Source organism: Meles meles, chromosome 6 (assembly GCF_922984935.1).
Source record: "Meles meles chromosome 6, mMelMel3.1 paternal haplotype, whole genome shotgun sequence".
Classification (NCBI taxonomy): Eukaryota; Metazoa; Chordata; class Mammalia; order Carnivora; family Mustelidae; genus Meles; species Meles meles.
In genome coordinates, this window is record NC_060071.1 from 42131204 (window position 1) to 42154100 (window position 22897).

Below are 22897 nucleotides of genomic sequence, written 5' to 3' on the forward strand. Positions count from 1 at the left end.
AACTTTCACACCCTGGTGAGATAGGTATCCTGTTCTTCATTTCATACTTGGTCTCAGGCTCTCCCAGCTGGTCAGGGGCATCCTGCAGTTTCCCCTGAAACGGGCCTAAACTAGATGCTAGAAATCCGGTTTCCAATCCCAGTCCTACTACCATCAACTGTGCGACCTGGGGCACCCCAGTCTCCGGCCTCCCTAGCAGGCACAGACTTTTATTATTGTTAGATTGTAAGTGGCACCTATCATCTGACACCCCTCCACCAGTGTCTAGACATAGTAGGTGCTCAATAAATATTTGTCGATTGCGGTGGAAGAAAAGTTACACTTCAAGTTTCTGCCCAGTTGGGGTTAAAAGGGCTGCAGGGAGGGGTAAAGCGAAAACTGGGCTCAGGGGCCGCGGGGCGGGGCGGGGCCGGGGGGAAGACAGGCGGGGGTGTCCGGGAATTTGGGAAGTTGGAAGCTTGCTGGAGAAAGACACCCAGCGATGGCGGAGGGGAGGTGGGAGGACATTCCGATCCCGGGCAGGGGGAGGACAAAGCGTCGCTGGAGAGGGGCGTGAGGCGTGCGGTGCGGTGCAGTGGGGAGAGGTGCGGGCGCGGGGCGGCGCGCGCGGCCCAGCCCCAGTCGGGGTGCTGAGCGGCGCCGGCGGCGCACGGGGCGGAGGCTGGGGCGCGAGGGGGCGCGGGTCCCGCGGCCGCCCGGCTGCTCTCGCCCCCGCGCGGCCCCCTGCCCCTCCTCCCCCGAGGGCGGGGCGGGCCGGGCTCGGCCGGCCTCCTGGCGGCGCGGCGGCCCCTGCGCTCTGGCCGGGCTCTGCTGGCTGTGGCGGGAGCGGGACCTGGGCGGCGGCGGCTGCGGTGGCGGTGAGTGAGGCGGCCTCGGGCGCTGGGCCTGGGGCCGAGGTGATTCCGAGGCGGCGGCGAGACCGGAGGGGCTGGGGCTTCGCCAGGTGCGCGGGGGCGCGTCCGCCCTGCAGGCTCGGGGCCGTGCCGCGCCCGCCGCCAGGCGCGCGGGTGCCGGGGCTGGAAGGTGCGCTCGTGGCTCCCGCCCGCCGCCCGGCCCAACAGATTGTGCGGACTCCGGCGGAGCGGCGTCGGGGCTGGGGGTGGGCCTCCAGGACCCACCTCCCTGCAGAGAAGAGGGATTGGCAGCCTTTGCGCCCTGCCTCGACCCCCGGGTTCCTGTGACAGCTGCGAGGAAGCCAAGGTCCCAAACGGGGTACCTCAGGCCCTGTCCCACCCAGTGTTACTTAATTTCTCGGCGTGCTCGTCCAGACAGCCCCTTGCAGAGAAAGGGCTTGTGGCCGCGGCTCTCTCCCCGGCCGTCCCCGGCCAGGCAGGTCTTCCCTGAAAGCCCCCGCCTCTCTCAGAGCACAGAGCCTTGCTTTGCAAGGGACTTTTCCAAGTTGCATCACTCCTTGGCCTCTAGACAGGTGCTTGGCTATCATGTTGGAGTTACACAGGATTTTAAAAAACTTTGTGTGTTTACTGTGTGCGGACCCCTTCCACCCCCAAAGAAGCAGTGCCCTTCCAGCGCTGTTCAAAACACATTGAGAATTCTTTTGGGGCACTGGTTCTCAAACTTGGCCGCACATCTAGGGAGTTGTTCTTTTTTCTTTCTTGCTTTCTTTGTCTTTCTTTCTTTCTTTTTAAAGATTTTATTTATTTGACAGAGATCACAAGTAGGCAGAGAGGCAGGCAGAGAGAGAGAGAGGAAGGGAAGCAGGGCCCCCGCCGAGCAGAGAGCCAGATGCGGGGCTCGATCCCACGACCCTGAGATCATAACCCGAGCCGAAGGCAGAGGCTTTAACCCACTGAGTCACCCAGGCGCCCCTTTCTTTCTTTCTTTTTTAAAAAATACTGATGTTTAGGTCCCATCTCTAGAGATCTCATTCAGAGGGTTGTGTGGGAGGTGGGGCAGTCTGGACTACGGGATCAAGAAGCTAGGTGATTCTTAGGTGCATCCTATTAGAGAAACTCCTGGCTTTGGCGCTTGCTTTCACAGCCACTTTTTGTACTGGGGACGATCGGTGCTAACAGCTCATCTTGGTCACTCTTGACTGCCTGCTGTGGGCCACCTCTCCACCTGGAGAGCCTGTGGGTGGGTGCTTGCCAACCTTAGACTGCAGATGGTGCTTTTTTCTGGAGTATGCTTTGTTGCTGCCTTTCTGTTTACAGTAAATATTGCCTGGGCACTTTCTGTCCAGGAGGTGGGAAGTGTAGGAATTAAAGCCACAAAGTCCTTGCAGGATCAAGGTTATAATACAGGGTTGTCCTGCTCAGGCAAAACAAAGTGTGACTCGTTCTAGGGGGAAGAGGTTTCAGATTAAAAGGAGGATCAGTACTTAAGGGATCTGTGAACTTTTGGAGACCCTCTGCCACAGATGATTTTGCCTGTGAGGTGAGGATTTGTTCTTCAAGAAAGCAAGCTAACAAGATCCTTAAGGTTTTGTGGCTGATTTTGTGTTAATGTGCCAGCATTTGTGACTTAAGCTTATTCCCGTTGTGTTTAATCGCACAGCGGTTGTAACACTGTATATTTCTTATTGATAATGTATTATGTGAACTACGGAATTGGTGCCTTACAGTAGCAATGCACAGCTGAGGTGAGTCCTTATACCCACATTTTGGATGATCTTAAAAATGACAGGGAAATAGGACTAAGGAAAAATTGAACCTGGGTATCTGTATTGACTGAATTTGATCATATATATTTTATTAAGAAATTGTGTTTTCAGTGTCTGTGCTATTGTGACAGTCTGCTTGGATTTTGGTTAATTTCCTCTTGTATCCAAGTATGATGTTTTTATTAGATTCCCACCCAGATGTTGCTACCTGGCCACAAACCAGTGGCATTTATTTATTTATTTATTTATAAGTGTTGACTGGAGCTCTATTTGGCATTTTTCCTAGGAGCGGGGTGACTTTTAAGAGAAAGCTCTCCAGAGGTGGAGAAACGTTTGACTTCATTTCTAGCCCCTCCCATGAGTCAAAAGAACCATTCATTTTTGGAAAAAAATTGTGTGGTTCTGCCAGTTGGATTTTCTTTTTCCCACCTTCTGCTTCCATACCCTGCTCCTATCACTGTGTTCAATTGCTGGAAATGGGGCTGCTGTGGGAGCGGTCTTAATTGTCTTGGCTTGAGAATGGAGGTTATGTGGAGTGCATGGTCTCACAGGGTGGCCCCTGACCTGAATCCTCAACCTTTGGGGAACAAGACCATATGGAAAGTGTTTTCCTACTCTTGATTTTTTTTTTTTTTCCTCCTTGGACCAGGCCAACAAAATGAAGCCTGCCTTATTGTGGTATTGCATGGTATCACGTGGCTTATAATCTTTCTAATCTTGTTACCATTTTGGGGGAAAATGTTTATTTGAGGATGCTGTTGGATTCTTGGTGTCTGAAAAGTTACACTTGAACAGCAGTGGTTACACTGAATATAATAGCGCATCTGGCCAGAAAAAAAAAAAAAAAGTATCTGCTGTGGCTCCAAACAAATTTATTGAAATATTTCTCACTTAGGGCTTGCAACTCTGATATTCTAAAGTGATTGGAAATCAGTAAAGGAAAACGAGAAGGAAGTTAGCAAGGGGCTTCTTCATTTGGAGGAAGCGTATACGACACTCAGAAGAGTGATTTTTGATGGGTGTTACGAGTAGACTACCCTATTGGTTTCCTCTTTCTTCTTTCTTTAAGTAGGGACAGTTAACTTGCTTGTACAGTTGGGATGCAGAGTGGTTAAAGAAATGTAATGGCTTCCTTCCTTAACTGCCTTTCCCCCTGAAACCCATTTATCTAAGAGATGCCATCGACCTTTAAAAAATAACAACTGATTCTGTGCCTTTCCTTTCTTTGCTCTCTCTGATCTGGGCAGTGCAATGGCTGAGAGGTTGGCATCAGCAAAGAAAAACAAAGTTCAAGGGAACTGAAAATTGGGTAATTCTCCCTGAATGACCAAGTGCTTACTTTATTTTGTCACATGACATTGGTGTTATCAAGAAACAAGTCACAGCATGAAGACTCTGAAAATGGAAAAGAAAAGAAAAAAGGGATGTGACAGGAATATCACCACGGTTGACTGGCTTTCACGTCGCGGAAGCGTATGGGAGTTTGCAGTCCAATGCCCAGACACCAACCTGCCTTTACCTTCCTCTGTCAGGCACTGCCCTCCCTCAGTCCCCTGAGCCAGTATACCCTGGGAGAGACAGTGCCTCAGTCTTAAATTCACACCATGTTTTTGTTTGTCCTTCGTTTGTCCCTATTACCGGCAAAGCTCTGCATTCCCTTATTGAGTTGTTGGTGAACAAGGGACATCCCTGACTTAGGGTGCTTGACATCTGGTGGAGATGAAAACAGTGGGTGACAGTAAGCTGGGAGCTCTTATAATCACAACACACACGAAGAACTGGCCCTGGCCAGCTGCACCTGGACAAATGCCTTCTCAGTTCATGGGCAGGCCCCTGGGAAGCTTTGTTTGGGTTTAAATTAGAATTTTCTAGGTTCGACATCAAGGCTTTTGTTTTGTTTTAAGTAGGCTCCACAGCCAGTGTGGAGCCCAACGCAGGGCTTGATCTCACGACGGTGAGATCAAGACCTGAGCTGAGATCAAGAGTCAGATGCTTAACCGACTGAGTCACCCAGGTGCCTCTGGAAATCAAGTTTTAAATGACTGACGTCAGTATGACAGAGAGGAGAGATCATGCTGGGAGGTAGTGCGGAGTGAGGAAAGGAGGCCGGATTCTGGCAGATATCTTTGGTGGAAGGAGCGCTTAACCAGGAAATGCAGGGATTCCCTGGGGTTGGGAAGCTGGTAGGGACTAGGGCTGGATCCATTTGGGGCAGCTGGTAACTGGCAAAGTAAGCGTCCTGAGCCGCAGCTACCTCTGCTGGGCGGGCGGGAGAGCACACGGTGCCTCCTTAAAGACACAGCTGGGTACTTTTAGAGCAAGTGATTTGCTTCCTGTCTGCAACTCCAGCCAGCAAGCAACACTCATTCTTTATCATTCTGTTGTCACTTTAGCTCACATTTCCTTCTACCGAAAACTGGACTTCACACTGTTTTTCCCTCTGGAAGGTGGTTTCCAAATAGCTGACCCATTAGGCTAATAACCCCGGGGTTATAAGAGGTGTTACCTTTTTTTTGTTGACCCCCTTCCGAGAACCGGGTCCTGTGCCCAGCGCTTGTCTTCCGCAGCTCCGAATCTGTACCTCCTCCAGAGACAGGGAACAGTGGCTTCACCTTACAGGTGAGGTGGTCCAGCGAGGGACTGGGTCCTGCGGTAGCTCACAGCGCTGCAAGGAAGTAGCAGAGTGGAGGTTCGAGAGGTTTCTGCTGCTCCGTGTACTAAAGCAGAGCTGATTAAGAAAGTGTGCCCTAAAAAAAAAAAAAGAAAGAAAGTGTGCCCTGTTTTTCTGTGCCCTGTTTTTCTAACATCCAGTCCTCTAAGGTTTGGATTGATTTATCATTTCCCTTTACCAGGTGATATGTTTTGCTTCTTAATGGAGAGGATAGATTAGGCTGTTCAGAGAGACTGAATGGATCCCACATCCTCGATGAGAGAGAGCCCCGTATTTCTGCAGGCTCTGAAAACTTCTGAGTTTCTGTAGCTACTTGGCTGTGGTGTAAGAAATTAAAAGCAAAATCCAGTGTTGAACATTCTGGAACAAGATAAAGCTGTGCACGTTCAGTTCTTATTTATGTGGTGCTTTCGACAAAAACAAACCTTTGCTGCATAGCAATTACCTCAAGCTCCTAAAATTACAGGTAGTAAGGGCTTCGAGGCCCTGTGGGGCTATAATTAGTAAAGATGAGTTTAAAACAAGGTTATGAGTGTGTGTTCATTACTATGGTGGGTTGTAGCTCAGTATTTCAACCTGAGAAGGATTGGCTCCAGGGAACCTTTGCAGGGGACTCAGTACAGGGTCATCATGGAATTAGTATGTTCGGGATTAGAGCACAGGACATTTGTCATGAACATAGACAATTTCTGACAGCCTTTTTGTTTATAGGGACAGGTTTAGTCCCTGCCACCCAGTCACGTGGCATCATTTCTGCTTGCACTAGGTAGAGTACACAATGGTTCAGGTTGTTACTGGGTAGTTTTTTGTTTTTTTTTTTTTAAAGAAGTATAAAGCCCCTTTATTATTAATAATATTTCACTGTTGTTTATCTGGCCTTAATCACAAAGGACTGAGGCAAGGTGACCAAGATTTTCTACTTTTGGCTTCCGGAATTCTCTTGGTTTTTATCTCTGACTCCCCCTGGCTCTCTCTCCTTGCATTTTACTGCATTTGAAACAGGCCTTTTGCTTTCCCTTGCAAATCTATAGCCCAAACCTGGGAGAGGACCTACTGTGGCCAGGACTCCTCCTGGGGATCCTGTGACATCAGTATTGTTAGTCCCATTTTCCAGGTCAGGAATCTGGTGAGGTCTGGAGTTGGGTACTAAGTGGGGGTTTGGGGATTTCAGACTCTAAACAGCTGGCCTCTTTGGACTTCATTTGAAAGGAAAAAGAAATGGCCCAGTTATCAAAGCCATGAAGACGTTCTGTATAGACTATGAATTAATATATATCTTTGAACTTCATTGTAGCTGTATTGGTCACTTAAAAAGATTTTTGCCTAGGGGATTTTTATCTTCCTTCTTAAAAACAGTGACTTAGAATTACACAGCAGCAGCTGAAAAATTGATTAGCCTCTCTCCTTGCCCTAATCTAATATCAAAAACCTGAAAAGTTACTAAGAGTGTGATTACAGTGGAAGCTTTAGGAGCTGGAGAGGAACTGATAAGAGAAAGAATGGAGGGAGAGATAGGGGTAGTTGGCAAGAGACTGCAGGGTAGATTGTACCAAATTTAAGATTTCTTCTCCTTGTGAGTTTTTGGTTTGGGGTTTGAGCCCCTTTGTTCCAGATGTAGGGGGACTGGCTCAGCCTTGCCACCCTGGGCCACCTGTGAATTTTGGGGGTGGGGGATAGTGAGGGCATAGGGAAGGAGAAGAAAGAGGGGAAATGGGGAGTGGGGCGGGGATTAAATCCTGGTTGCCTGGTGTCTGGCCTGCTCTGGACGGGACAGCACTGGGTCCCTGCAGTGAGGCTAGCTTCTTGGGTGTAAGACAGCTGGTGGTGTACAAAAGAGAGGGGGTGGGAGGGTCATCTTTGGACTTCCGCAGAGACTTGTCCAAGATCAGTAATTCTCATAATTATAGCAGATCCTCCTAGAGCACTTACTTCCGGCTCTATCTGGGAGACGTCTAATATAGCAACTCTAGGGACCAGGTACTCCCATAAACCCATTTTACAGGTGAGGGAAACAAGGCTGTGAGACATTGGGTAAGTCATTCAAGTTGTGCCACTACCGTGGTGGGCCCGGGGGTTCAGACTCAGCTGGCCCTGAGCTGTGTTCTTAATGGCTCAGATAGTCTCCCTAGACCCAGAGCTCTGGTTGCTGCTGCATTGATTCTTTCATTTCTTTGATCAAAAAAGCCCTGCTTGTATATGCCTTTACATCTCACAATTAGAATACCATCGGTGCCCTCTGTGTACGTGTTCTACTTCCCACAAGCCTGCAAGCAAACCTGTGAAGAGGAGGGATCTCACCACTGACTGAGTATCCTTGTGTCTAGCAGAAAAGAGGTGCTTGGTGAGGTTTTGTGGAAGGAAGGATGGAAGGCAGTGGCCTTTGGGAACGTAAAGATGTCCCTGTATTTCTTCTCTCTCTAGCAGCTGCAGTGATTTCTTTTCTTTTCTTTCTTTTTTTTTAAAATATTATTTATTTATTTATTTGACAGAGATCACAAGTAGGCAGAGAGGCAGGCAGAGAGAGGGGAAACAGGTTCCCCGCCAAGCAGAGAGCCCGATGCTGGGCTGGATCCCAGAACCCTGAGATCATGACCTGAGCTGAAGGCAGAGGCTTTAACCCACTGAGGCACCCAGGCACCCCTGTAGTGATTTATAAACAGGAAAAAAAAAAAACCCAAAACAAAACAAGAGGGAGCACAGGAGTGTTTCATAAAAGTAATCAGAATTCCCGGAAAAAAAAAAAAAAAAAGCACATTTAAAAAATGGAATTTGGGTTCCCGGGGCCATGATCTCATGTTTGTGGGAAAAGCAGTTACTGTTGGCAGCCGCCCCCCCTCCCCCCCACGCTGGCTTGCAGGGTGCTTTGTGAGGAAGGCGCCCTTCAGACTCAGAGACATTGCTGGGACGGCTCTTATCAGAGAGCCAGCAGACCGTATTTTCTTTGGGGCTGAGCACCAAATACCAGGAGGCTCCAGGTCCCCCATCTATTTTCCTAGGGCCACAGACGTAGAAAGTGGCTCTGTCCCTTGTGTCCTCATTCTGTCTCCACAGCAAGGGAGTGGGAGAGCATGTTGGGCTTTCTCCGGCTTGTGTCAGGAGCCACGACTGCCCTTCAGGAGTGAGGCGTTCTGGGCAGCTCCCCATTCCGTTCAGACGGACTTGTTTCCTCACCTGTAAAGAGTTGTTGGGGCCACGTCTTTTTGACACAAGAGACTGGCTTTCAGGTGTGGCCCCGCTGGGGACAGGTGGGAACTCTGGAGACATTCTTGGTTGTCAGGCTGGGGGTGGCGGTGGCTTCTGGCATCTGGCGGATAGAGGCCAGGGATGCTGTTAAAGACCCTTCAGTGCCCAGGGCAGTCCCCACAACAAAGAATCATTTGGCCCCAAATGTCAGTCCTGCCAGGCTGAGAGCCCTGGCATATGGGAGCTCTAACAGCGGAGGCTGTTTCTCCGCATTTCTTACCAGAGGGAGCCAGGCCAGGGGCCGAGAGAGCCCTTCTTTCTTACGTAGGGAGGAGGAAATGGAAATGAACCTTTTATTGCTGCCTCTGGGGTTCCCCGCAGGTGCCCCTGAAGTGTGGGAAGAGCTACTTTCCTCTCCGTCAAGTGCTTAGCTTCATTTGTAATTGCTTGCATCTATTTACATATAAATAATACACATACATTTACATATCAATATCAATAACTTATATGCTAAACCCCTTAACGTCTGGGGTAGCCTATAATCCTGGTCTTCGGTCTTCCGTCTTCTGTACGGTCTTCAGTGGCGGGTGGCAGAGTGGGGCCCTGGGAGGAAGCCAGGCTCCTGCCTGGGTGTGTGGCTTAAGGTCAGCCACAGACCTTGTGAGGCTTGCTTTTCTTTTCCTTAACAGAGGTCAGGTAACCCTCCTATCTCCTGCTGTTCCGGGACTAAGGAAAACGAAATGAAAAAATTTTCACGTGTGCCCACGTGAACGGGCAGCGAGCGTGTGACTCGGAGGCAGTGCAGGGGTTGAGAGGATGCCTGTGGCTGTGAACTAGCTGGTCCCCCTCCCTCTAGGTTCAGCCTTTGGCTTTTCCCTTATTTGTTCTGTGACCCTGGGCCACCTCCTTGACCTTCCTTACACCCCGGTTTCATCACCTGTGAAATGAGACTGATGATATCACCACCACCCACCTGAGCACAGGTGTGGGGAAGTGACGTGTCCTTGAGAAGTGTCCTTGAGTGGGTGGTGCGCATGGGGAGCTTAGCGGGATAAATGTGTTGTTATTAGGAAAATAGCATTATTTATTACTTTGGTCTACGGCATGTGTAATTTTACTCAGGTGAGGAAGGGATGGCTCTTCGTTTAGGAGCTGAAGGTTTTCTCTGGAGTTTCCAGTATCTTTGAACATTTCAGTGCGGTACAGGACATGTAACATAAGATTGGCCATTTTCACCGCTTTGAGCGATTTAGGTTTTAAGTGGCATTAAGCACATGTACAGCGTTGTGCAACCATCACCGCTAATTCCAGAACGTTTTCCATACGCCCAGTGGGAAACTCTATCCCCGCAGAGAAGTCACTTCCCGTCCCCTCCACCCCCAACCGCAAGGCCTGCATCCCCTGCTTTCCTCTCTAGCTCCCTGGGAGTCGCCTGTCCTGGACATTTCTTATACACGGCATGCTACACTGTATGGCCTTTGTGGCTGGCGTCTTGCCCTTTGTTTCAGGCTTTCCAGGCATCTCCACATATCCCAGCCAGTGCCGGGATCTCATGCCTCTAATTTACCTGGCCTTTCCCGAGATCAGCCCACGCCTCATTTCCATTGGCCTGTTCTTTTCCCAAGTCCTGTCCGGTTTGCAGGCATTTCAGTGTCTTTCTTCCTTTCTTCCTTTTGGCCCTTTTTGGCGTGCCTTCTTTTTTCTCCAGTTCCCACCCGGTGATTCTAATGGCCCTCGAAATGAAGATTGGAACCAAGCAGCCTGGTTCTTGGTGCTGCCGGGGAGCAGGTCTTATCAGGGATTTTGTTTCTGTTGAAGAATTAGCAGCAGGAGTGCACACCGGGGGAGCTGTGCTTCCTTTCCCCAGGACAGAGTGGCAGGTTTTAAAAACAAGCGTCTGGAAAACACCTACCAGGCGCCTTTCATTCCTCTGTTTAAAAGCCTTCCACAATGAGAAGTGGCCCTTAATGAAGTTGGTTAATAAAACCCTCCCCCCGTTTTAAAGCATTCTTGGGAAGTGTTTACACTGAACGCCACTGTAGGCTTCTAAATGAGAAGCTGTGGAGTGAGTGATCCTTAACCTATGACTTTAATAATATCCTTTGCTTGAGATTTCCAGGTGGAGGCCTGGGCCAGATCTGTAGTTTGTCATTAATCCAGACAATCCTGACTCTCTCCCTGTCCCTCCCCCTTCAGGCAGACCTGGAGACGATCGGACAGGCTTAAAGCCTCTCAGAGATGCAAACTAGCTCCCTGGAGAGGGACCGGGATGAAAGGGGATGATGTGTTCCCCACAGCCCCTGTTCTGACCTTAGGAACAGGGTGGACGGCTTCAGTAACAAGAGCTGAAAGCATTTAGGAAAGCAGCCTCAGGCTTCTGGGGCTCTTGCTCCTTCAGGAGAGGCCTGAGCTTTCTACCAGGATTTGGAGCTTTCTTGGGTAAAGGAGGCCACGGGCCCCTAGCGCTGAGGACGCTCCGCTTTTTGCTCTGGTTCTGGAGAGATGAGCAGGGCCCACTGAGAAGAAGCAAAAGCTATATCCTGAAATAAAGGGCCCTCTAGGATGCCTTCCCTTTGTGCTGCTTCCCTGGGGGTCCGAATTACGCTGGCTGAGGACAGGAGGGTGGGGAAAGACTAGACTCAGTGGCGCAGCTTGGGATTTACCGAGGGGCAGCAGGGCCTTCTGGTTACCAGCCTGGTCTCTGGCTTTGGACTGCTCGGTCCAAATCCTGGCTTCGGTACATGAGTTCATATGTCTAAGGTGCTTGAATCAGTGTCTGGGTAGGGAGGTTTTACATGCATATGTTCTTCTCATTCTGGCACTTCACTATTGTGAATTCCCAGTTAGAATTGTAGAAATGCTCCTTGCTTTGAAAGCCAATTTACCTGTGTACTGGCAGGCTTGTGAGTCCATGGGAGAGAGTGGTATCACGGGGCCCTTGAAAATCATGACCTCCAGATGGAGAAATCATGCTTGAGGAGTCTATGAAAGCTCTTTGAGGGAGGAAGTAAACGTGGGAAGAAAAAGGGCAAACCCATGGATATGGCTTTAGAGTTCTGAAAGACCTTTGAGAAGACTTCATGTCCAAGTCTACTGAATGTACGAGTCTCCCGCAACTTTCTGTGTGGAGGAGAGTTTAAGAAGGCATATGGCTGAAACCATCTTCTATTTGTCCTCAAGAAGAGGAGAAAGGGGAATGGTGAAATCTTCGCATTGCAGATGAAATGAAATCTTTTTAAAAGTAAAATGCAGAGACGCTGGAGTTAAACTATAAGGAGTTGTGTGGTTTTCTTTTTCTCTTTTTTCTTTGTTTTAAAATTTGGACGTTATACAGATATGTCAGCTATATGTTTATTTTTATTTATTTATTTATTTATTTTTAAGGATTTTATTTGACAGAGCACCTGTGCACAAGCCAGGGCGGGGGCGGGGTGGGAGAGGGAGGAGACCATTCCCCGCAGAGCAGAGAGCCCAACGTGGGGCTCCATCCTAGAGCCCTGAGATCATGATCTGAACCAAAGGCAGATGCTTAACTGACTGAGCCACCCAGGCGGCCCTGAACTATACTTTTATTATTTATTTATTTCTTTTTAAAGATTTTATTTATTCATTTGTTAGAGAGAGAGAGATCGCAAGTAGGCAGAGGTGGGGGGAGGCAGGATCCCGCCAAGCAGAGAGTCCAACGGGGGGGTTGATCGCAGGACCCTGAGATCATGACCTGAGCCGAAGGCAGAAACCCAACTCACTGAGCCACCCAGGCGCCCCTGAACTATACTTTTAAATAATTCATTTGTTCTCTGTGGCTGTACCTCGGCAGCCAAGGCTTGGGCCTGGGAATTGTATGTGCTGCCTCAGGTGCCACAGATCCTGGTTGCTCAGTAAATATAGGTTGAATGAATAAGGAAAAATTAATAGAACAAAGGAGCTCATTAAAAAATAACTTTAATTCTGTCTTTACAAAAATAACTTCCCCTTTCTGTGTTATAGTTAAATAGTACATCTGTAGAAGGAAGTGGATTCCTCTGTCAGTGAATAGACAGATAGGATCACTTACGGGCGCAGATGCTGAATGTCATCGCTTCCGTGATTTAACCTCGGACAATGAATGAATGAATGAAATGGAGACAAGGTTTGTTAACCCAGAGCTCTTTACCTCAGTAGGATTAGGGACCTTGGAGTTTTGCTAGACTAAGAAGACATTGGCAGGAATTGGTTGCCTTTGTATTTTTTGTTTTTCTCAGCTCCCTGTGGGCCAGCATGGTGCCACATGTATAGAAATGCTCTGCGTGTTTGATGAATGAAGTAAGTTCTCCTTACAATAAGCGCAAGTGTTTTATTATCTCATGTCTAATATGTACTGGACAAATTTATCATTGTCTTTTTTGCTCTTACAGTGGTTATATTAACTTTTGCTGCATAATAGTGCCGGGTAACAAACAACCCCAGATCACCATGCCTCACAACCACAAACATTGATTTTTCCCACTAGGTCATCTGTTGATTGGGTGTGGTCAGGTTGGCTTATGTTGGCCTTGGCTGGGCCAGGCTTCCATTTGGCTTTGGGTCTCTTCCGTGTTTCTTTTTTTTTTTTTTTTTAAAGATTTTTATTTATTTATTTGACAGAGAGATCACAAGTAGGCAGAGAGGCAGGCAGAGAGAGGGGGGAAGCAGGCTCCCCGCTGAGCAGAGAGCCCCATGCGGGACTCGATCCCAGGACCCTGGGATCATGACCTGAGCCGAAGGCAGAGGCTTTAACCCACTGAGCCACCCAGGCGCCCCTCTTCCGTGTTTCTTATTCTGGGGCCCAGGCTGATGGGGCAGCAGTTACCTAGTGCATCTGCGTCTTGGGGCGGATCACTGTACTGTAAGATGTCAAGTGGAAATGCATGATGACTCTTTAGACTTTAGCTCATAACTTCCAAATGTTCTGCCAACATTCCATTGGACGACAAACACATGGCCAAATCCAGTATCAGGTGGATGGAGAAGCGTGCTTGGTCCATTCTAGTGGGACATATTGTAAAGTCACATGGTGAAGAACGTGGCTGTGTTACTCCATTATAGTGGAGTGAAGCATGGGAGAACCTGGAAAACCAGCATCTTGGGAGCTTGCGGAACCTAGGCCAGCTGGGTGAAGAATCAAAGACGTTTTGTCCGGCTACCACCCTACGCCTTGGTAGTTATAAACTAGCCTGACACGCACCGACTCCTGGGTAGCTGGATGCCATTTCATATTCGTTCACTGTGCTGGTGCTCTTGGGAGTTCGAGTATCTATGGGAGGGGCAGAAGGGATGCGCTGGGTTTCCTTCTGGTCAGCAGTCATGACTTGATCTGCTCCCACGGTGATGGCAAGAGAGCAACAGGTAGAGCAAAGAGACAAAGGACCAAAGTATTCGGGGAGACCGGAAGTTTGGCTTACCCTCTGCAAGGTCCCTTCTCAGTATAGGTCCATGGGAGTGACCACTGTGGACCAGGCAGTGACACAGGGCCTTCATGCATGCTGTCTCATCTTTATAAGGACCCTGGGCCTTCGTTTCCAGAGTCCTCCTTTTCTATCTGAAGAAACAGGCCACGGGAGGGCTAGGGGACTTCTCTTTGGCCAAGTGGCCATAGGGAGCAGATCCAAAGTAGGTGATCCTAGTTCCCAGTCTAGGGCTTGTCCTTCTACATGCCGGTGACCATCTCAGCCCAGCAGAGAACTGGCTTTAAGGCGCTGCAGCATATCCCGGCCTTGTGATGGCAGCCTCTACTTTCCTGAAGGAGTCAACTCAGCCTCGTGCCTCAGTGCAATGCCTTGGGAGGAGCAGAATGAAATTTTGGCCGAGAGGAGTCAGCCTTTGTATTACCTCTTTGCCTGGTGTCCTTTTTATTTATTTATTTTTATTTTTTATTTTTTTTAAAGATTTTATTTATTTATTTGACAGAGAGAGATCACAAGTAGCAGAGAAGCAGGCAGTGAGAGAGAGGGAAGCAGGCTCCCTGCTGAGCAGAGAGCCCGATGTGGGACTCGATCCCAGGACCCCGAGATCATGACCTGAGCCGAAGGCAGCGGCTTAATCCACTGAGCCACTCAGGCGCCCCTGGTGTCCTTTTTAAATGAACTGTCAGGCTCTCCAGGAAAAAAAAGACTGGCCACTAAGTGAGAATGCCCTGAGAACAGACAGGAATGAAGGGGGTGAGGAGCTGAGACACCCCCATGCGCCGTGGGTAGGTTATAAAGCCAGTGGACTTCTTTTTGGGGAGTGGTTTGGCAGTGGGGATACCTTCACCAGCAAGTAAATAAAACTCAATTAAAAGTCGTTTAAATACATAAGAGACTCTGAGACTCTTAATCTCACAAAACAAACTGAGGGTTGCTGGGAGTAGGGGGCTAGGGAGAGGGTCGTGGAGTTATGGACATTGGGGAGTGCATGTGCTATGGTGAGTGCTGTGAAGTGTGTAAACCTGGCGATTCCTAGACCTGTACTCCTGGGGCTAATAATATATGTTAATAAAAAAATAAAAAAATTTTAAAAAAGTGGTTTAAATAGTAAAGACCTTTATTATCTCTTGTAAACCAGAAGTCCAAAGGTAGGGCAATTTGGGCTTTAATTAATGGAAGACCCAGATGCATTTTCTTTTTTCTTTTTGCCAGTCTCAGTGTTTGATTTGTTCCTGAGCTCATCTCTCCTACGGTCCTGTTGTGGCTGCTCTGCTCCAACCTGTGTGCTCATATACAGGGATGTCCTGGGACAGGAAAAGAGGAAAGCAGAGGAAACCTTTGCTAGGAGCTCCCTCCCCCTTTGGCACAACTGGGTCAGATGGCCATCCCGTACTGATGACTTGCATGGGAGAGTGGGCTCCCATGATTCGCTTAGACCAATCTGTGGGTTCAGTAGAGGCCTAGTCTTTCCTGAAGCAGATGGGAACGAAGAGGAGAGAGTTTGAAACTGGAGCTTCGCTGGCCGGGGGGGAAAGGGCAGTTGTAGGCAGCCAGTGGTGTTGGCCACAAGATTATCTTTCAAAATTAAGAATGTGTAATTTCTGACTCAACCCTTCCACGGTTAGGAATTTATCTTATGGAGATAGCTGCACAAGTGTGCTGGCAAACGTCCAAAGATATCCATTGCAGCATCATAATAGCAAAACACTGGAAGTAACTTAAGAATCTTCCTGTAGTGTACTGGCGAAATATATTAGTACATTATGGAATTGAGCAAATCTGTAAGTACGGATAAAGAAAAATTCACAAAATATACTGGAAGTTTTCTTTTTCCTTTTTAAGCAAGGTGCATTGGTATGTATCCTGAGATCCCATTTTTTTAAAAAAATCTTAATTCTTGATTACGAAATAAATTTCTGTGGAAAATCCCAAGAAACATGTTATTTCTGGGCTGTGAAATTCGTGGTATGGCTTGGAAGCAAAATTTCTTTTTCATTTCATGTCCTTCTTGACTGTTTGAATTTTATAAAAATCACTGTATGTAGTACCTTTATAATAAAAAAGAAAATAACGGGTATTAGTGTATGCAGGAGCTTAAGGAGAGAAAACCAGGATCCTAACATGGGCATTCTGAGGGGATGGGAGTGCCTTTTGGCTCTGTATGATTGGCCTGAAGGGAAGCTGGGGAAGGAGAAAAATCCAGGAGTGAAACAGGGTCATTTAAAAAAAAAGAAAAAAAAAAATCTCCTTTGGTATCCTGCACATTGCCTTACATAGTAGAATCAAACATACATTTGAAGAATGAATGTATATTTAGATCAAGACCCAAAGTAGCTTTATGAATTGACAAAACCCAACTTAGCAGCTCAAGTCAGCAAGAAAATCGATTCTGCTGGAAATTAATTTTGAAAATAAAATATGGCTTCTGTTTCCTCCTATTTCCGTGAGCTCCCAGAATCCAATTCATTGCTAAAAATCAATCTGAGTATGCAACTTTCTGTTCATCATTCATCTCAAATTGAAGCCTACTGCACCAAGTTCTGAATAATAGAGCTGAGTAAGGTTTTTACAACTGGGGTAAGGCAAAGACAGGAACCACCATCATGTGTTGGCTGTGTTTATAGTTGTGGCTTCAATGGAGAGGTATCTGGATGGCCTAAACTGAGCAGTTATTTTTGTAAGCAAAATAAGGCTCTTTGATACTCCAAACAAGCAAATCAGAAAATTAATTATGTCACTCTGATAATAGGAAGAAAGCAGGTAATATAGTGAAATAGGGATTTTCTATTTGGCCAGTATTAGTAGAAAAGTATGAATGTGCTTATTGGTGAAATGAAAGAATTATATGTAGTAGATTTTCGAGTAGAATTCTCTGCCATGTGGAAAAGCAAAAGCATATGATTATCAAAAAGTCTTTATATTGGAAAGGGCAGGGAGAAGGGGCAGTAGGGTGCTTCCATTATGCTGTGCTGAAACTCTTCATAATTCCTTTGCTTGAGGGCTCTCTCTGAATTTGATTCTTATAAATCAAAGAAAGAATGTTGTAACTGACATTTCCATTAAGTTGCTTTTAACTTTTATACCCTTGGGTTTTAGCATTTGGCTCTCCGTAATGGCCACCGGATGCCCACTTTATTCGGACAATAAAGATACCGTTGAACTGTGGTAAGATCATTTCCTTTGGAATAAAATGAAAAGCTTTCTGCGCTCACAATTGGAGGAAAATGTAAAATTTTAGTAGGCTTTTTCTGCTAAGACTGAAAAGAGTCCATGTTTGAACACCATCAGCTTTGTGGCTCAAATGTGCCTTGGAAATTTCCAGCAGGCTTTTGAAATAAAAGAAGCAAATATACCTTTTCAGTGTGTGTTTTTGTAATGGGTCCTTAGAAATATTTGAAAGAAAAGTAATATTTCACATCTTTGTTGGGATTATTTTGGGATCCAAAATCCTGAGATCATTGGTACACCATGCTCTAGAGTGGACCTGATTTAAATTATGTGTGTGTGTGTGTGTGTGTGTGTGTGTGCGCACGTGTGTGTGTGTGTGTGTGAGAGGGAGAAAGAGAGAGAGAGAGAGGAAAGGAGGAGGAAGTAAGACGTAGAGCAGAAGGAAGAATGGTATAAGAGCGGGGAGGGAGAAAGAGTCTGTGTGCGCACGTGTGTAGATCCCTACAGACCCAAATGGTTATGCTCACTTTACATAATGTTAGTATACATCCCCCTCTGGTTTTCAGACAGTCTATCCTATATCTGCAAATTCTGTGATTAAATTTGATAATTTTATTTATTTGTTTTTTAAGTAATCTCTACACCAAACGTGGGGCTCGAAGTCACGAGCCAGTGATTAAGAATTGCATGCTCTACCAACTGAGCCAGCCCATTTCTCCTAAATTTGATAATTATAGATGAAATCTGCATCTATATCAGAAAATATAAACATTAGGTTAATAACACTTCTGTAGTGCTTGGTAGTGCTTGGCACTGTTTTAAGCCCTTCATGCCTATTAATTCACTTAGTTGTTAATAATAACCCTATTATTTTCCTATTTTTACAGTTGAGGAAGGCACAGACAGATTAAGTAACTCACCCAGGGTCATGCAGTTAGCGAGTGGTGGGGCTGGGTTCAAAACCAGGTAGTTTGTCTTTGTCTTTTCTCATTTGAAAGTAAATGAAAAACTAATTGAAGTAAAAATTCATGAGATTTGAATCCTTCTGAAATCTACCAGTTAATCTTGTAAATCGGAGACTTCTATTGGTGTTGATAGTGTTTCATTTAACTACAATAATCTATGTACTCTGAGTTCCTTGCTTCATGGTCAGCATTTTCAGTTATGTTACACAGTAAGAATATATTTTATACATTATTTTAGTTGTGATTCTGACTTACATTAAAGGACAGTAGATTTAGCTAGTCAACAAGAAAAACTTTTATTTAAAGATTTTATTTATTTATTTGACAGAGAGAGACAGTGAGAGAGGGAACACAAGCAGGGGAAGTGGGAGAGGGAGAAGTGTGGGGCTCGATCCCAGGACCCTGGGATCATGCATGACCTGAGCCGAAGGCAGCCGCTTAACAACTGAGCTTAAACAACATGCAAAACTTTACAGAGAGTTCCTTGTCTCCTCTTTCCTTAGGAAAGAAAGATGAGCTCTCTCAGTTCCCAAATGACTCTGTAATTTAAAATGAATTATTCCACTGGAAGAAAATATTCTTTCTCCTCCTGCAGAAAGCAGCTACTGCTTTCAGAAAAGAGGCTGCAGTCATTTTTCTCTTCAATGGCCTGGATTTAGTCCTGATATGTGACTCTTGCCGGTTTCCTTTCTTTGAAATCTCAGCAGCAGCGTAACTAGTGATTCACCCTTCTTGAAATAAATCTTGGGGCTCGTGTTCTTTCTACACAGACAATTTCTGAATGTCTGGGTTCCTGCCTGTGCTTTTGGCCTTGAGTTATGATGGAGAACGAGCTCCCACTGGGGGAGATGGTATTCCAGAGTGACTGAGAGCTAAAACCTAGGGGCAGTGCCTGGCACCCTAGTGAGACCTCAGGAGATGATCACCTCTGCTATGGTTGTTGGATATCCCGCCGTGTCCTCATGCTATTGTGCTGTGGTAGACACTGCGGGCATTGTCTGCTTCCATTCCCAACACATTCCCCCCAGGCAGGTGCTGTGTTTGTGTCCCCACTTACAGATGTAGACACAGCAGCTTAGAGAGGTGGAGAGTTTCCCCGGGGCCATATGGCTAGTTAGAGCTATGGTGCAAACCCGGTTAGTTTAGTTTTTTAAGGTAGAAAAGTACAGCAATCCTAAGTGTATAGGGTTTAATGAACTTTTCACTTCCTCCTAGGCATCATTCCTCAACACAGATGACAACCTTCCTGTTTATATCACCGTAGGTCATTTTTTTTTCTTTAACCATAGGTTAAATTTTGACCATTCTTGAAATACATAAAAATGGAATCCTATTCATATAGAGTGTGCTCTTCTGAGTCTGGATTTTTTCATCCAACACTGTGTTGACATTCATGCATGGATTTGCACTAGTAGTCATTTCTTTTTCTCATTGCTAAATACATTGCTATATTTCTCACTGTATATTTCATTGTTTGTACCTCAGTAATTGACTTACCTACTCTACTGTTGATGGACCCAACATCAACTCCCAAAAGGGTTGTTTGTATTTCTTGGTTGTTATTAAAAGTCTTATTTAGTATTGGTATGTACATTCTTTTCTTTTCTTTCCAAAGTAATCTCTACATCCAACATGGGGCTTGAACTCAAGACCTGGTGATTAAGAGTGGGGTGCTCTTCTGACTGAGCCAGCCAGGTACCGCCATGTAGATTGGGTCTTTGGTTTTATATCTAGGAACAGAATTGCTGGGTCTTCATTTTTGTGGAGCTGTGGTTGATACCACGAAACAGTTTCCAAAGTGGCTTTACCAGTTTACATTCCCACCTGGCAGTGTGAGTTTCAGTGGTTCCAATGTCAGTGCTTGGTGGTGTATGTCATCTCCATGTTAGTCCTCTGGTGAGTGTGTAGTGGGACTGTGTTGTATCAAATTTGGTTTTGGATCAATAGGTGCTTATTGTAAAACATTTGGAACATCACAGAAAGGTACAAGATGAAAATTAAAAACGTTTCAGTTCTACCATCAAGATATACAGGTGTTAATATTTGGGTATATTTTCTCTTTTCTCCACTACATATGTGTATGAATGGGTATGCCAAATACGAAACTGGAGTTGTTTCGCACAAGCAAGATACTGCTAAAGGGGATATTCTGGGTGCCCATATAATGAAATAAGAAAGCAATGAATGGACTGCCTGGGAGTAGAGTCCTAATGATATTACAAGTGTACATCATATTGCCATTTGCTTATTTTATTTGGAGGAAGAAGGAAAAAGGAAAGGAAGTGAGCATTTATTATGCACTGGGTACTGGGTACTGTGGTGCTGGGAAGTGCTGTACACATCCAGAGAGGACCTGTGTGCTATGAGAAAGTGTAACCCACACAGCAGCCATCTCCCATACAACATGTTTGAAAAATAAGTCTTATTTTACACCTAGTAACAGAGCATGTTGGAAAACTGGGCTCATGTCCTGGTGTAAATGGAGTTTAATTAAACTGACGGGTTGTTTTCCCTGTCACAACGGTACACACACTACTATTGTTTTAACCCACTTGAACACTCATGCACAGAGAACAGCACTTTGAATGGAGAATACGTCATTATTTGGTGCATAGGCGTCATATTTTAACAGTTGTTTTCTTCAAATGCATTAAATCTAACTCTTTGTTGTTTTTGAACCTTGAATCCAATCTCAAAATCCCAATTAAAGTCTCTATCTGAATAATTTGCATTATTGGCCGAAATTTTCATTGGTTTGAAAGGTGGAAACTTGTTCTTTGAAGCCATGCTTCATCTCCTGAAAACCAAGGACTAAGTTTTGTTGCCTATAAAAATGCAATGGGGTGGGGTAAAGTAGAAAAAAAATACACAAGAAATATATAGTCTTTTTTTAAAATTTATTTATTTTTTTTTAAGATTTTATTTATTTCTTTGACAGAGAGAGATCACAAGTAGGCAGAGAGGCAGGCAGAGAGAGGGGGAAGCAGGCACCCTGCTGAGCAGAGAGCCTGATGTGGGGCTTGATCCCAGGACCCTGAGATCATGACCTGAGCCAAAGGCAGAGGCTTAACCCACTGAGCCACCCAGGTGCTCCAAGAAATACAAAGTTTTATAATATTGAATCTACTTTGGATCTTCATGACAATGAGTAGAGATTTCTTGGTCTTCTCTCAAGAGCAAAGGTATGGAATCTTTATTGAAGCTTGCCAGCCTACAGTAAATTCTCTCATGTGGGTATAAGTTAATTTTGTGTGCGTGGGGAATAACTTTTAAGATTGATAAATATTTTGTATAAACTTATCAAATCACTAAGTTGTACACCTGAAACTAACATTGTGTGTCAACTATACTCAAATTAAAAAAAATTTTTTTTAAGAATAGTGAGTATTGGAGCACCTGGGTGGCTCAGTGGGTTAAAGCCTCTGTCTTCAGCTCAGGTCATGATCTCGGGGTCCTGGGATGGAGCCCCGCACCCCGCATCGGGCTCTCTGCTCAGCAGGGAGCCTGCTTCCCCTCTCTCTCTGCCTGCCTCTCTGCCTACTTGTGATTTCTGTCAAATGAATAAATAAAATCTTTAAAAAAAAAAAAGGATAGTGAATATTTACTCTAATGTCTTTAAAAACAAACCCCAGGTCTCATAAAACTTTATTCAGAAAATACAACCTAACTAAAAATAATAGCTTAATTATAGAGTATGTTGGACAATTACATATTTCATGTTAGTTCATTTTCCTGATTTCTGAAGTTTATTTTTTTAAGGGATAAGGCTAAATATTTAGCTTTTTAATTAAAATTTCAGTAGGGACACATTGCCCTGAATTACTAAAACCTAGACACTAATTAAGTTTACCATTTTCATTCTTATTAGTTTTATTTATCATGTGAAAATGTCTTTTTACATTTTTTTTTTATTGAAAACTAGTTAACATACAATGTTGCATTAGTTTCAGGTGTACGGCATAGTGATTCAACAATTCTGTACTTTCCACAATAGGTATAGTCACCATCTGTGACCATATGTATTACAATACTATTGACCATATTCCCTAGGCTGTACTTTTCTTTTTTCTTTTTTTTTTTTTTAAGATTTTATTTATTTATTTGACAGAGATCACAAGTAGACAGAGAGGCAGGCAGAGAGAGAGAGAGAAGGAAGCAGGCTCGCTACTGAGCAGAGAGCCCGATGCGGGACTCGATCCCAGGACCCTGAGATCATGACCTGAGCCGAAGGCAGCGGCTTAACCCACTGAGCCACCCAGGCGCCCTAGGCTGTACTTTTCATCTCCATAACTTATTTTATAACTGGGAGTTTGTACTTCTTCATCACCTTTATCTAATGTCATCCACCTCCCCCCTCCACCTCTCCTCTGCAACCACTAGTTCTGTATATTATTTAAGACTCTGGGTTTTTGTTTGTTGGTTTTGTTTTTCAGATTCCACATGTGAGTGAAATCATATGCTATTTGTCTTTCTCTGACTTATTCCACTTAGCATTATACCCTCTAGATCCATCCAAGTTGTCACAGATGGCAGGATCTCTTCCTTTTTTATGGCTGAGTAATATTCCATTATATATGTGCATGTATATATGTACATATATGTGTATATATATATACACGTGCACGGACACACACACACACACACACACACACTCCTGAATGTACTTTAGGTATATACCTATAGGTATATATATATATATATACCTAAAGGTATATATATATTTAGGTATATAAAGGTATATACCTAAAGTACATTCAGGAGTGTGTGTGTGTGTGTGTGTGTGCGTGTGTGTGTGTGTGTGTATACTACCTCTTCTTTATCATTCCATCTATCAATAGACACTTGGGCTGTTTTCATATGGATATCG

The 22897-nt window shown here is 45.4% G+C and overlaps 1 protein-coding gene across 1 annotated transcript in view; it reads left to right on the forward strand.

Moving 5' to 3' along the window:
• The first annotated feature begins 718 nt into the window (after window positions 1-718).
• CGNL1 (cingulin like 1) overlaps window positions 719-22897 on the forward strand; it is a 158832-nt gene continuing 136653 nt past the window's right edge. Inside the window, exon 1 of the mRNA XM_046009522.1 lies at window positions 719-857. The gene's annotated coding sequence lies outside the window, so the exon portion shown is untranslated. The remainder of the gene's footprint in view (window positions 858-22897) is intronic.